This window comes from Canis lupus, chromosome 17 (genome assembly GCF_011100685.1).
Source record: "Canis lupus familiaris isolate Mischka breed German Shepherd chromosome 17, alternate assembly UU_Cfam_GSD_1.0, whole genome shotgun sequence".
Lineage (NCBI taxonomy): Eukaryota > Metazoa > Chordata > Mammalia > Carnivora > Canidae > Canis > Canis lupus.
Window position 1 is genome coordinate 13826898 of NC_049238.1, and position 12519 is coordinate 13839416.

Sequence of the window (12519 nt, forward strand, 5' to 3'; positions counted from 1 at the left end):
GAGGAACTGGAACTTAGCCTCTTGGATCCCTCTTACTAATCCTAGGTTCTCTGTTCTCTGCAATGTTACTTTTTTATTTCCTTGTTACCGCTTGCAGAAAATCTTAATTTTTTACTCATTCTTCCCCACACCAAGAAATGTCTTTATTGATTGATTTCCATAGAGAGTCAGTCCCTTTAAACAGCTCTATGCAAGACCACTGCCCTCTTTTTGGATTAGCCTCAGCAAGGCCTTCTTTTATTTATTTGGTTCCATAATTTTCTATCAAATATGACCACTTTGCTCCATAACTAGGTTCCCTTTCTCTCTGTCTCCCTCCCCTCCCTTCTATTCCTCACGTTTTCTGTCCCTTTTCAATTTGGTGAATAATTTTAAGAATAATTTTAAAATAATAGAAAAGTCCCTATGTACTCAAAACTCAAAATTAATCAGTGTTAACATTATACTATATTTTTGCTTTGGGGTTTTTAATTCTTTTTATTTTTTGTTTTTTAAAAAATTTTAATAAAAGAAAAATATTAGTATGTAATAGGAAAACATATATTTACATCCTTCTAACAAACCCTAAAATTAATATCTCATTCTCCTAAATAAAACAGGAATCTCAGAAAGGTTTAATTTCTCTCTCACTTTCTTTCTCTTGTCCTCTGTGTTTTTACTTTCTTGTAATTACATCACATTCTGATATTAACTTCCCCAAATATTACTGATATTTGTGGTTGATAAAATTTTGACACACTGCCATATTTTTACCATCATCTGTTCTCATGTTACTTCTTATTCGGTCCCATTCTCTTCTGGGTTTATTTTTCCTCTTGCCTTAAGTATATGATTTAGCATTTCTTTCAGAGAATCTGTGAGTGGCAAACCTGTTCTTATTGCAGAGGTTCTTTTTTAACCATTTAATTCTTTCCCAGTTTCATCTGGGTGAGGTCAGAACATGCACCTGACCTCCAGCATGATTATTTTCTACAATTGTTCTTGTAGAAATGAGCCCCAAAGTTGAAACTGTATTCACTAAAGACCAGTGATGATTAACTATCCCCGAGGCTATTTCTCTCAGTATTGTCTTAAGGATTTATGACTTAGTTGGAATTAGATCTCCTTTGATTTGAATAACATTTTATACAACACATTCAAAAAGGAATGTAATCACATTACATTACAGAAAGAGTCCTATTAAGTGCATCCTAGAGGCTCTTATAGGATCACAGCAGGATTCCCAGATCTCTCCTGTGTTCCTGCCCCTAAAGGGCTGGAACAGGACATTCTGCTTCCCTGGCAGTCTCTGCTGCCCTCCACTCTCCTGTTATTGCTTGCTTGTAGACTACTCCCTGTCCCAAGGGAGGCTGATCATTTGAGTTAGTTTGTCTCTTTCTTTTGCTGTCCTTGGAAAGCCTCTTCCCTCTGCTAGCAGTTTCAGGGATCAATTGTTCTTTGGCAGAAAAAGAGGCTCGATGACAATGAAGAGTTTCCATTTCTTCTTCCTGCAGCTGCTGACCCGAGAGAACAAGCCAAACTGTGCACCTCATCACAGGAGAGGAAGCAGCCTGAGCCCTGGAGGTTAAATGGATTAACTCCCCCAGTCACCTGAGCAAAAGAGACCGGGATGCCTCCTTCCGTTGGGGCCATCTGATGAAAACAGATGACCTGTCTTCTCATGTGTACCGATACTAGGCTACACAATTCTCTACGTCTATGCAAGGATGGGGAAGTGAGCCCATTTACTGATAAACCAATCAGTCTGTAAGTTTCTAGGGAAGAGCTGATGACATGCAGAAGAAAGCATAACTGTTGGTAAGAGAGGCAGCAAAGCTAAAAGGAAGAGAATATAAGCTCTTTATCGACTGACTTATTGCCAACTTTCCCCCTATTTATCAATATATTTCACAGTTTTTTTCAATGCTTTGAAGCAGAAATTGAAGCTTTTTGCAACATCTCTTTTTTTCCCAGGTATTTTGTTGACTGTTCTTCCCGTCAAAGAGTAACTTCAGTGCCAGATGAGATGGATTAAGACCAGATTTGCTGTACATGTGCTGTGACAAAGAGTGCGGTTGGAATGCATCTCCTTTGAAAGGAATGATGGTCACATCATCTCTGTCCTGGTCCCCAAGGACTTCATCTGCCTCCTCTTCTCAGTGTGTCTTTTCTGGAACATAATGGATGAAGGGTATGGGAGAGTATGTGACGCAGTGCACTTCCAGCTCAACGGTGAGGTACAAGCAATTAGATGGGCCTGCTTCAGCTCTCCAGAGCTCCTTCTTCCCTTGGGGCAAAGGTGCTTAAGACTAAACCTAAAACTGAAAAGGAGAGGAAATCCTAACATAAATATCACCTCTCAGTTACAGTTCATTTTCCTTTCCCTACTTCTCTCTCATAAACACATGCATATTCGCTTAGAGCAGTCTTACATTCCAGAAGTGAAGACATTCTAAGAGAGGAAAGTTTGAAAATTCAACATTCAGTTACCTTTGCCCTGATTGCTGTGTAAGTCCTGGTGAGTCATTGTTCTTTAAAAAATGGGGGTGAGCATCTCAATGATTAATGAAGGTTTTCTAGACTGGCAGGGGGCCTTACCCAGATGCTAATAAAATTTTCCACCTACGTCTTGGTTTTAGAATAAATAGTAGAAAAAGAGAAAAAATATGCAATTGCATGCAGATTTTTTTAAAGCTCATTGCTTTTGGACACATTAAGGATTTGTGTAATCATGGTGATTACCACTTTTCACTTGACTGTTTTTCAGTTACTAAATCAATTTTTCCCTTTTGAACTTGGATTTGACCTCTTTGACATTTATAAATGAGTTGCAAAGTAGAAATCTTATTTTTCAGAGTGCTATACCTTTTATTTTCAAAGACCGATTTGTACAGTGCCATTCTTTTATACTAAATTACAAACTACCACCAATTCTGGAAATACCCTGGATCAGCAACGGATACCTTCTCTCATGGATCCCATAGTGAAGGTTACCTGGATGGCAAAAACAACTCTGCTTCCTAATTTATTGCAAAGAATATACCAAACTGCATGACTCTCATAGAGAAAGAGAACAGTTGCCTTCACAGCTTTGGGACAATAATGAGAACCCTAGAGACTATCTTAACTTCCCAGGTGATGACCTGATATATGAAAAAGATGGCAAAGCTGTTTTTTCCGATCATCTCATTTCTCTTTTAGTCTCCTACTTCTCCCTACCATACTCTCTCTAAACCCCAGATACATTTTCCTGTTTGTCATCTTCTTGGGGAAACCAGTGTTTATACAGAACTCAATTCTCTTTCACTTTTAATAGAAATTTACTTATTTTGATGGATGCTTTAGCTGTATGCCAACATTTATTCTCCCGTTTTTCCTGAGCACAGAACTAGACTACATTTCCCAGATTCCCTTGCTTTAGTTGTGATCATGTGATTGAGCTCTAGCCAATGAAATCATGAGTGCCCCTTCCAGGTATGGCCCATTAAATTTTTCATTTTTGCTATGTCATGCATTTTTAATCTTTAAGACTGAATGGAATCAGGACCTTCTGTCCCCTCAGCTGCCATCCACAGACTTGGAACCATCCTGAGATGTTAAGTGACTTAGAAATAAACTGCTCTTATGTTGAATGATACATATATGGAAATTTTTGTTACCTCAGTCTAATCTACACACAAAAAACTTATGCTTTAGTGCACCCTTCAGATAAATCTGGAGTTTGTAATGCATTGCCTTAAAGCTTGCAAGATACAATAAAAGTAGCTGTCCAGTGGTGGGACTCTGATGATTGATAATAGTGAGTTTCTGGTCTTAAAGTTTATGCTCATCAAAGAACAACCACAAATAAAATAATCAGTCATGTAGAGATAGCACCTCTGTCATTTAGTTCATGGCAGCCTTTTACCACCAGTCATAGGTGAACTGGCTGACAGGGGAGTTGGATATTTTTCTACATGTCTATGCTGGCTTTAGATATGGCTTGATATAGGAAAGAAACACTAGCATTTTGTAGGCCTTGCCTGCTGAGGAGCCTTGTTTGAAAACTTTCTAATTCCCTTTCCAAGGGGCAGGATTCACAGTCCGGTATCTGGGAACCTGAGCTTGGTACCATTGTGAACTCCTGATGCCCAGAGAGATAAGTAAGCATCTGGGCTATTACCAGGAGCAGCATCCTCAGGGTTTCCCATCAGATTGCAGATACGGTATTGGATCACTAGGGCCAGTTTGAATAGGGCCAATGAAATGGAGTGCTAGCACACACAGGCAAATGAGCAGGGGATTGAGAGTTGCTGGTTCATGAGGAAACCAGGAGAGCTAGGTGGGATGGTGAGCCAAAAAGATGAGATTCCTGATGATGCAGAGCCAGGTCCTGGGCAGTGCAGAAGTAGGGTATGTTTTACGCTTTATCACAAAGAGACAATGATTCTAAGATAATAATCATTTACCTGATGAACTTTATTGGATTGAGAATCTTATTTTATTGCTGTTAGCCAAAGATCAACCTTGGGCAAGTGATCTGTTTCTCCCTCCCTCCTTCTCCTTCCTTTCCCTCTCTCCTTCTTGCCTCCTTTTCTCCCTCCCTTCCTCCTTTCTTCTGTTTCTCCCTCTTCTTCCTCTTTTATTTATTGTGCACATTCTATGTGATAGATATTGTATGCAAAGCACTGCAGTTAAAAGAATAATTTAACTCGCTTTCTATCCCCATGAAGTTCACAGACTCCTGGAGAAAAACAAGAGTAAAAATAGATGCTCACACAATGTGGGAAGTTTCAAGGAACAAGATGCTAAGGGAACAAAGAGGAAAGACATCTAAATCTGACTTTAGGCTGCTCTTTCTAGATTCTTGACACACGTCTCTCCATTTCAGAAATCAGTTCCCTTCTGGCTTTGGGTGTTCTGTAATTCTGACGTGGACCAGAAACAGAAGAATCTTGAAATTAATCAGACCCTTATGGCAACTTCTATTCGTAGAAAACCTTAAAGAATCCAGCCCCCCTAAGGGTTTGCCCTGGCGGCCCTCCTTAGGCCCCTGGAAGAAGACCACTCTCCCACTCTGAGTGATGTCCTATTGGAGTTTGGCAACACAGAGCCAAGGTCAGTCTGGTGTTTCTCACTTTATAAATTCTCAGCTGTCAAGAGATGCTAAAGGCACCACTCACAGTCAAATGTACCCCAAGGCCATCAACATTTAAAAACCAGCCATTGTTTACCAAGTTCTGTCAACCAGAATTGGGTATTTCTTGCATTTGTTTGTTTGAGGAAAAAGTTATTTTGCTCTTTCTAACCACCCGCCCTGCAAAAAGGGAGAAAGTGTTTAAACAAACAAATTTCACAAGATAGTCCTCTTCCTCCAGTTGAGGGAGGGCAAGCTGTCTCTACAATGATACATAAAATTGACTTGGTCAATAGAATGAAGAAGCTACAAACAGAGAGTTGCTTTAACCTAACATATATGCTTCAAGATCCTCATTGCAAATAGTATGTGAGGACTTTAATCTGTTGGTTTTTTTTTTTTTTTTTTTTTAGATTTTATTTATTTACTCATGAGGGACAGAGAGAGAGAGAGAGAGAGAGAGAGAGAGAGAGAGAGAGAGGCAGAGACACAGACAGAGAGAGAAGCAGGCTCCATGCAGGGAGCCCCATGTGGGACTCGATCCTGGGTCTCCAGGATCACACCCTGGGCTGAAGGTGGCGCTAAACCGCTTAGCCACCGGGCTGCCCACCAATTCCATTTTCATGTACATGTGGTCTTTGGCACTGAGTTGTCCAAAACTAAGACACTCCTGGGTTCGGATAGTCCACACAGAAAACCAATGCAAGTGTCGCCACAAAAGAGAAAACCCAAGAAACACAGAAAAGACACTTCTGAAAAGACCAGCTTTAATTGGTAAAGATGTGGTGGAGCTGTTACAAGATGCTAGTTTCCATAGGCTCCTGCTACCACCACCTCCATCCCTCCTGCACTTCTGCATGCTCCAGAAAATACCATGAATGAAGGGATGTGGTTTTGTGACTATTTGGAATATAGAACTCACCCTTTCATGGATGCCCCCCAAACCTCCATGTTCCAGCTCTCTGTGTTTAGTATAGCAACTTAGAATTAAAAGAAAAACATTACAACCCCAACAGATTATTTCAATTTGGGGTTTCTCAACCTCAGGACTATTGACATGTGGGAATAGATCATTCTTAGATGTGGGGGCTGTCCTGTGCAGTGAAGAATGATTAATATCCCTGGCTTCTACCCACTAGATTCCAGTAGCACCCCCAGTTGTGACAACTAAAAATGTCTCCAGACATTATCAAAGTCCCCCTGGGTAAAGAATCACTCCCTGTTTAAAACCACTGAAAGGCACTTCTTTTCCTTTTTTGTGTTTTGTTTCACTTAATGATCTGGAAGACATTAAAAATATCACATGCTTGAGCCATTGTTCAATAGACAGATTTTGGATTCTTTATAGCTTTCATGTGATCTCTCTGTAAGGATAATTGATCAATAGTTATCTTCTTTAATTGTTAGGGAATGCGAAGGTTGTTTTTATTTGCAGGGCTTGAGAAAATATGCTGAGACCGAAGATCTTGCAGGGGCATATTTGAGTGTGAGTTCTGACATCATTTTTAAATTGTGTGATCTTAAAATAAATAAATAAATAAATAAATAAATAAATAAATAAATAAATAAATAATTGTGTGACCTTGGAGATAATCTCTCTGGCTATGCATTACTTTATCTAATCCTTTGAAGAGCTGTTGCCAGAATTAGCAGATAAAAGACACAGAACATTCAGTTAAATTAGAATTTCAGATCATTTTAAATAAACTTAAGGTAAATACTGAGTCTCTTCATTGAGGATTGAAAACAATTGTTTTAGTGTGAGTATGTCCCATGCAATATTCAGTAAACTCATCATATCATATGTGGTCAAAGCTATTATTACTGTGAATTTAGCACTAGAGAGAGCCAGTTGAAAAAACTATGCGCAACCCCAGTCTTTAAAGCAAATGGATATTTAGCCCAAGCAGGACAAAGAGCTATTTGGGATCCTCCCAAAGGACTAGCTACAAACACTTCAAATCTTTCACAGCTCCTTATTCATTGTTTATCTTCTCTTTGTTATTCACATGTTCTGCTAGTCATGTGACCCAGTGTCTACTTTACTGTGTTGCTTTGTTATGGCTCACACCTGTGAGGTTATACAGAAAAATAATCAGAGAACAACCTTCCAAATATTTTGAGATATGAAGAAAGTCAAAGTGTGTCAGAAAGAGTTGCACAGGACAGCCCCCACATCTAAGAATGATCTATTCCGACATGTCAATAGTAGTGAAGGTAAAGTGGGTCATGGATTTCAAAAGAACTTTGTAGATAATCCCTGCAAGTAGATTTTCTTTATTTTCATTTTTTCCCCTTTATCCTGGATTAAATAATTTTTATTTTATTTAACCCCCTTGAAAAGAAATAGTGGGCTACAATTAAGGGATGGAATAAATGGAAAATTGTAACTCATAAGTCCAAAAATAATTTAGGGAGGATTGACAGGTTGTTAATCAATTTTCAGATAAAAAGACATGAGCTTTGGAGTTTGTCAGATCTGGTTCAATTGTTGTCACATCCTCTTACTAACCGTTTAGCCCTGGGCAAGGTACTAAGATTTTCTAAGCTCATTTCATTCTTTGATAATGTACACAAAATATTTACTTCTCATGATGATGTGAGAAAAAAAATAATACATATAATTTATTTTGTAAAGAAGATTTTACAGAATCATGTAAAGATGATTTTTTATAAGCCATAAATCAATACAAAAGTCTTGGCCAGAAATGTTATATTTTTGTCAAAATATAAAAAATTGTATCTCTGACTTCAGGAAATCATATGCACCCATTAAGTTTTGGTTTGAATGTGAGCTGTAGTAGAGACGTAGTTGCCTGTGTCTTGTTCTTTCTCTCCTGTTTTACTGACACGTGACTTGATTCAGTGCAGCAGTATACATAGCTAAAAGAATACATATCTCAGTCTACTTTGCAGCTTTAAGTGGCCAATGAGGTATAAATCAAGGTAAGTCAAGGCATTGAAGGGGTGGGCAGATCTTCCCAGAAGATTCTGGGGTCAACTCAGCGGAGAGGTGTGGGAATCTGTGCTTCTCCCTTTCTTTTCTGCAGTTTGGAATGTGGATGGGATGGTTAGAACTGCTGATGATATCTTACAACCATGATGTAAACTTGAGGATGAACTTTATATGCTAAGGAAAGTGGAAAATAAAAATAAAATTAGACTAAATCTCTGATGACCTCAGAGCTATCATAATTGACCCCCAACTATTTACTTTTTTTATGTAATAGATAAGCAAACAGAAATGTGTGCTTTGCTAAAGCTTCTGGAATGTTTTGTTGTTGTTGTTGTTATATGCAGCCAAATTTATTTTTAGTACACTAGGGGAAAGTGAAGTACTGTTATGTGAGTTTTTTTTATTTCAAGAAGGTTTACTCAAAGGAATAGAAAACTTACAGAGATACAAAAACCTGCGCTATGCTTATACAGCGTTATTCATAATTTCCAAACCCTAGAAGATACCAAAATGTCCTCTAGTAGCTGAATAATTAAGCATACTGCGGTCCTTCCAACAATGGAATACTATTCAGCACTAAAAAGAATGGGCTATGATGCCATGAAAAGATGTGGAGTTCCCTTACATGCACATTGCTAAGTGAGAGAAGCCAATCTGAAAAGGCTGCAAACTGTAGGATTCAAAACATGACATGGTGAAAAAAAGCAAAACTCTGGAGACAGTAAAAAAGATCAGTGGTTGCCAAAGACTATAGGGGAAAGGATGAAAAGGCAGAGGACAGAGGATTTTTAAGGCAGTGACATTACTATGTGTAATATCATCATGATGGATACATGTCATCATACCTATGTCCAAACCCACGGAATGAATGGCAATAGTGAACACTAATGTAAACCACAGGCTTTGGGTGATTGTGATGTATCAATAGAAGTTCATCAAGTATAAAAAATGTATTACTCTGGTGGGGGATGTGGATAATAGGGGAGGTTGTGTATGTGTGGAGTGGGGGATACATGGGGAATCTCTGTACCTTCCCTTCAGTTCTGCTGTGAATCTGAAACTGCTCTAAAAAATAAAATCTTAGTTGAAAAATATTTCATGCAAGGGCCTCAGAAAGAAATATTTCTCTTCCTCAGTGCAGATGCTATGAACCTAAGCTTAAGCCTGACTCCATATAGGTTATTCACATGTGTTTCTCTTCACTCGTATGTGTTTCTCATCTCTGAGCAACTGTCTCCTATATGTAAGTGCCAGGGCCATAGCTGAATTGGTTGCTTGTATTCTAACTAATGCAAGGGGCAGATGAAAAGTCCTCCCTCTTGACTATGCATGACATGCCACTTGGAATACATAATGAATGTGTAGCAATGTTTCATGTTAGCATTGTGGCATTGTGGACTCTCTGGTGGATTGTGGTTCCCTGTGCATTCTGGGAACAACTGTGTAGGTGCTTAAAGAACTTCCCTTCTTCATCTCTGGGTGGTTTTCCACCCAGTTGATCACCATCGACACGTGTCTAATACATTTCTTGTACTATATAGAGGAAGAATGTTATTTCACATGTACAAATTTGTTTTTTTTTATTTGTTTCAATTGAGTTTCTTTTTTTTTCTTTCGCCATTTAAAAAAAAATTCCAGTTAGTTAACATACAGTGTAATATTAGGTTCCAGTGTAGAATTTAGTTATTCATCACTTAACATCCGGTGCTCATCACAAGTGCCCTCCTTAATACCCATCCCTCATTTAGACCATCCCCCACCCAACTCCCTCCAGTAACCCTTGGTTTGTTCTCACATATTCAAGTTTTGAATTTCTCCTCACGCTTTTGTAAAAATTATTACCATAGCTATATTTTTAACCATTTATATATCATTTTTAAATGTCTAGCTTATTAATAAGCATTTATTAATTGAAAATATCCATTCCATGCTTTTGTATAGTCGTAATAGTATTCATGGTGGTCAGCCTTAAAAAAAAATCTCAAAACTTTTAGGAACTAGCCAAAGTAGACCAAATTACTTAGAAGATATCTAATTGTCTTCTTTTGTTTTTCTATCTATTCTGAGAAGTATCTATCCCATCATTAGATAAAGCAGAGAATCATGGATTAACGATGGAATGAAACCCTTTAATCATATTATTATAATAAAACAGCCACATCCATTGATTGAGCATTTTACTACATACCAGGAACTGTGCTAAGTGCTTTGCAAATGTGAACTTAATTAATTACCCTCAGCACACTCTATTTATTGATTAGTATCAATCCCCTCTCTTTTATGAAATGAACTAAAACTTTAAGATTTACCATGATTGGTATGAACAAAAACTTTTAACTTTACTATGATTACAAAGCCCGTAAGCTGTATGTGCTGTGGGGGTGGGCATGAGAAGGGGCCGAGAGTCCATTCAAACCCAGGCCTGATTCCAAAACTCATGCATAGTCTCTCTGTGAGACTCTGCAGCATCTCCACCCCATCACACTAATTTCATGGTACACAATGACACTAGCAAAAGAGAAGAAAAAAAAAAAACAATCTTTAAAAAAAGGGGGGGTGCCTGGGTGGTTCAGTCAGTTAAGCATATGTCTTCAGTTCAGGTCATGATCCTGGGATCCTAGGATGAAGCTCCTGTCCATCTGGCTCCCTGCCCATCTGCTTCTCTGCCCCTCCTCTGCTCATGTTCTCTCTCTCAAATAAATGAATAAAATCTTTTTTAAAAAGAAAAGAAACTAGCAAAGGGATTATTTCATCTCTACTTCCTCCCCATAGACCCTAATCATACTTCTTGTTGACATGAGAAGGTTCTTATTCATGGATAGACAACCTCAGCTGCAGAAACGTGAGGTTGTTTTCTTATGAGGACAGTGTGACTGAGGAGGAAGGGGTGTTAGGAGTGGGTTTGTTTACTCCCTGAACTTGAATAAGCCACTTCCCTTTACTGAGCCTTGTTTTCTCCTCAAGAAACAGAGTCTTGACTAGGTGATCTCTCTTACCTCTAAAATCTGTTTAATTTAGGGGGACCTGGGTGGCTCAGTGGTTTAGTGTCTGACTTTGGCTCAGGTCATGATCCCAGGGTCCTGGGATCGAGTTCCACATCGGGCTCCCCATGGGGAGCCAGCTTCTCCCCCTGCCTATGTCTCTGTGCCTCTCATGAATAAATAAATTCTTTTTAAAATAATCTTCAAAAATAAAATAAAATCCATTTAATTTGCCCAGGACATAGGGTAAGATTGAGATGAAACTATCTGGGGAAATGGGGTAACCCCTAGGGCATTGAGTCCTTCATGTGATTTTTCAATCTGTGATTTGTTTCTCTTATATTTTTATAAAGCTTAGCACTTAACAGGGTACCAATTTGTATTATCCTCACAGCAACTCCTATGAATAGTGATAGCATTAGTGTCCTCACTTTGCAGAGGAGAAATTAATCCTTCTAGAGAATAAGTGACTTCTTGAAGTTATAGAAGAACCTGGTTGGGGTGCTGGATTTGGACCCTGTTATGTTCTCTGATCCAATTCTCCTTCTAGACAGCACTAAGCTCATTATTTCTGTAATCAGAGATCAAGAAATATAAACTCACTCCCGCTATTGGAACCAAAGCTTCATTATTATACTCAGGGTGAATATTTGTGAACAGTGGCTCACAATAACAATTTCTGCCATGTAAAGCTTCCAGAGTTATTACTTTCTGTAAAAATAAAGGAAAGGAAATTGTACCTCTGACTTCAGGAAATCATATCAACCTGAAGTTCTCTGTCTATATTTCTCTCCATGAATGTATGTATGCATACATGACATAATTTGTAGAAGTGTATATTTATAGTTTCATCACTTATCCAAGTGATTTTTACCTTTATCTTCCTAAAGAGCACCTGCTAATAGCCAGATACTCAGTCCTGGAGATATCAAGACAGATAAGACACCTCCATCACCACCACCACACATACAGGACTCACAGTCCACTAGGGGATTCAAATGTGTTGAAAAAACTCTAACAAAAGGATTGAAGTATCCATTATATAATAATATAGAGAAGATGGAGTGGGCTTAGAAGAGTAATTGATCCCTTTACTCCTTATTTTGAAGATAGGTAAATCACTGACAGAAAAGGATAATAAGGATAACAAGTTTTAACCAACAGAAGGTCATTTTGACAAGTCCCTCAAATATATATTCATGTCTTAATATCACAGTGCCTGAAATTATGCCATTTGTTGGAAACCATTTGAGAAAGAATTTCTAAAAACTTCCCAGAATGGAATAAAGAAGTAGTTAGTTTGGACCTTGAATGTATTACCAGTTTAGTTATGGGAAGAAAAAAAAGTTCCAAATACTAGCAGCTCTTGTTGGAGGCCCAAACTGAACACTTTTTCTGGAATCCCCACAAAGGTCATAAGTCCTTAACAAGCCTCCTCTATGAAAGCACTTACTCAAGTCCCCGGAAGATATTTCAGCACGGCCCCT